A 3,848-nucleotide genomic window follows, 5' to 3' on the forward strand; every position below is an offset into this window, starting at 1 on the left:
TTTAAGGAGGCTTTTGCATATCTCAGTATGTATGATTTTTTTTTTTTACTAAAAATACACAATCCCTCGTTATTGATTCCCATACATTTAACCTCAAAAGTATAAAGGGACCATATAAAGAAGTAGAAATTGATTTTATATTGATTGTAAAAATACATATCAATAAAAACTTTCTATTTCAACAACACTTTGAAAGACTTTGTATTTTATTAAATACTACCATGCCCACAACTTAAAAAGAAAAAGCTTTCAAAATTTACTTTAGATATACCAAAAATATATAAAACTTTCAAAAATAACATACTTTTCTTACAAACTTCAATATATTAGGTGGAAATTTTTATACAAGTAAAAGTCAATAATGTAGTACCTATACTATGATGTAAATATTAGCAGAAAGAAAGGCAAGGACAGACAGTTGAATTTCACATGGGCGACATACAATGTAGGTTTGGGCTGAGTTTTAAAGGATAATTGTGAAAAAAAAGGAAGTCTGGGAATGCTATATAGAAAAAATATGCAATGCAAAGTGAGCTGAGATATAAAAAATAGCTTTCTTTTTCTTTCTTTCCTTCTTTCCTTCTTTCTTCCTTCCTTCCTTCCTTTCTTTCTTTCTTTCTTTCTTTCTTCCTTCCTTCTTTCCTTCCTTCCTTCCTTCCTTCCTTCCTTTCATGTTAAAATGTCTATATGAGGTTGAAATTAGAAGTCCCAGGGGAACCTGAGTGGCCTAGTTAGTTAAATGTAAATGTTAAGTTAAATGTTTATTTATTTTGAGAGAAGGAGAAAGTGAGAGGCAACAAGTGAATAGTGAGCAGGGGAGGGGCAGAGAGAGAGAGAGGGAGAGAGAGAATTCCAAGAGGGCTCCATGAGATTGTTACCAGATCAGAAATCTAGAGTGAGAGGCTTAACTGACTAAATATCCAGGTGCCCCAATATCTGAGTCTTGATTTTGGCTCAGGTCATGATCTCAAGGTGGTAAGATCAGCCCCTTGGGCAGGCTTCGCCCTGAGCATGGAGTCTTCTTGAGATTCTCTCTCTCCTTCTCCCTGTATTTGTTCCCTGCTCACACACACATACTTGCTCTCTCTCAAAAGAAGACAATGATGAAGAAAAAGAAAGAGAAGAAGGAGAAGGAGGAGGAGAGAAGGAGAAGAGGAGAGGGGAAGAAGAAGAAGGGAGGAAGTTCCAGTGAAAGGTAAATGTTTACAGTATAGATGACTTACCTGGTGGTGGTGGTTGAAACCTTGGATGAGAATAAAAATCTATGAGAGATACTAGAACTTCTTCCTAAAAAAGAAAATCCAAGGAAAATGCAACATTGTAAGAACAAGAAAGGAAGAAAAGAAGCTTACAAAAGAGATTATATCCTACTAGGATAAGGACATGGTTTTGGAATCTAATGATACAGAATACTATTAAGGGAATATAGAAGACTAATACTGAGTTAAGTAGTAGTTTACAAAGTCCTAGCCATTTCTGCTGAGCTTTAAATGTTATACACTGCTTAACATTGTCAAGCAAGATAATAATTAGTCACCTACTTTCCATGTGTTGGTGGTGGAGGTATTTCTCTTTTTTTATTTTGAGGTGTGCAGTCATGGAACAATAAGGAAAATATAAAATCATCACACATACTTCAGAAGGAGAGTTGAAGAAGCCATCTGAGTGCTCATCTTTTATGAAGTGGACATGTAATACTTTGTTGCACAAGAGAAATAAATAATTGATTTTAGTTCAGCTCAGGATCAACATTTGTGATATTAAAACCAAACCAAAATCTTGTATGCATCATGCCTTATCCCAGAAAAATCCACATTCTTCACCATACACACAAAAAGTAACATTAAAGGAAATTTCATGGAGTGCCTGGGTGGATCAGTCAGTTAAGCATTTGACTTCAGCTCAGGTCATGATCTTGTGGTTCATGAGTTTGAGCCCCATGTTGGGATCTGTGCTGACAGCTCAGAGCCTGGAGCCTGCTTAAGATTCTGTCTCCCTCTCTCTCCGCCCCTCCCCACTCACACTCTGTTTCTCCACTCTCAAAAATAAGCAAAACATTAAAAGCATTTTTAAAACAAAGAAATTTTATGAAGAACATATGTAAATCCTTATGTTTTTATAAAAGGACATATTTAAGTTTTATCAAGCTTAATAGTCTCAAAAACGTTATTTAAAATATATTAGGATTTCATGTAAACTCCCCTTGAGCATATTTAACAGAAACTGCTAAATCTGGGATATGAACATTTTAAAAACTATTTTTCACACTTTATTTGGTATCTTATTTCTTGCTCTGCTAGACTGCTAACAAATAACTATGATATTCATTTCAAGAGTAACTTTAGAAACTAGTTGCTTTTTGATTTATCTCCTTGAATATGGCCCAGAGCTTAGAAGATACATTTTTGTGGCCGAAACAATCCTTTTGGGCAGGATTTGATTGGAAGGATAGCAAAAGATCTTTACACTGATTATACAGAGTGCATAAAATCCTTACCATGAGAGTCTCTTGTCTGGAAAGAGACATGATATTGAGGAAACAGAGCTGAAATGCACAAATATAGGAGAAACAATAATGTATTAATTCTGAATACTTTTATTTATGTGGATGAATTATACAGTTTCCTACTGTAAACTGTATAATACTGTAAATACTTTGATCATCTAAAGAATCAAAAAGTAATGTTTGTTGGAAAGAGTGGAAGTGTGAATACTCAAGAGCCTGGGACACCACAGATTTGAGAATGGATGTCTAGAATTCTGAGAAGTGTACAGTAGCACTTCTTATCCACAGTTTCACTTTATCCGGTTTCAGTTACCCATGGTCAATTGCAGTCAGAAATCAGGTGATCTGCCTTCAGACATATTATCAGGTCAACAGTAGCTTAAAGCTATATCACAATGCCTATTTCATTCACCTTGCTTCATCTCATCATGCAGAGATTTTATCATCTCACATCCACATCGGAGGAAGAGTAAGTACACTACTATAGGATACTTTGAGAGAGAGGAGAGATCACATTCACATAACTTTTATTTTAATACAGTAATTGTTCTATTTTATTATTAGTTATTATTGGTAAAACACTACTGTGCTTAATTTATAAATTAAATTTTATCATAGGTGTGTATGTATAGAAAAAATATAGTATATATGGGTTCGTTACTATCTGTGGTTTTAGGCATCCATTGGGGGCTTGAAACGTATCCCCCACAGATAAGGGGAGATGGCTGTATTTCTGTGGCTGGAGCACTGGGGAATAAAATGGCACCATGTAGTTGTGAAGAGTGAGAGATATTAATGTTTGGGTGTGGGGGTGATATTCTTCCCCAAAGTTGATGTTTCCTTCCATACAGCATACTCCACCCATAGGCTTTATTTTTCTTAACTTCTCTCCACCTCTCACTCACTGCTTCTATCCACTAGAACAAGGAATGGCATACCTGAGATGCTGGTTAGAAAGAGTACCCAGTCCTACGTACCCAACCTCTACCTCTCTATCTTTTCTTTTTTCTCTTGGGGAGAATCTGCCGGACGTGGCAATCCTCCAGGGCAGAAGGGACCTCCCACATAAAATTTGATTTGTTGAGACTGGTGATCACATACACACACACACACACACACACACACAAACAGAGCGAATATGAAAAAGGTAGTCACATAATGAAGCTTTATATTGATAGTAGGGAAGGCTCCTAAGCACTTTCTTCAATGATTCGAAGGAGTCAAGATGCATGTTTAGCTTCAGCTTTTACTAAGGTCAGGTGTACTGGGGCTGGAGCGAGATTTCCCACATGCATGCACAGGCCAGTGCAGGCATGGTTCCACCAGCGCCAAAGGAGGGAGC

This window comes from Crocuta crocuta, unplaced genomic scaffold (assembly GCF_008692635.1).
Source record: "Crocuta crocuta isolate KB4526 unplaced genomic scaffold, BGI_CrCroc_1.0 scaffold2119, whole genome shotgun sequence".
NCBI lineage: Eukaryota > Metazoa > Chordata > Mammalia > Carnivora > Hyaenidae > Crocuta > Crocuta crocuta.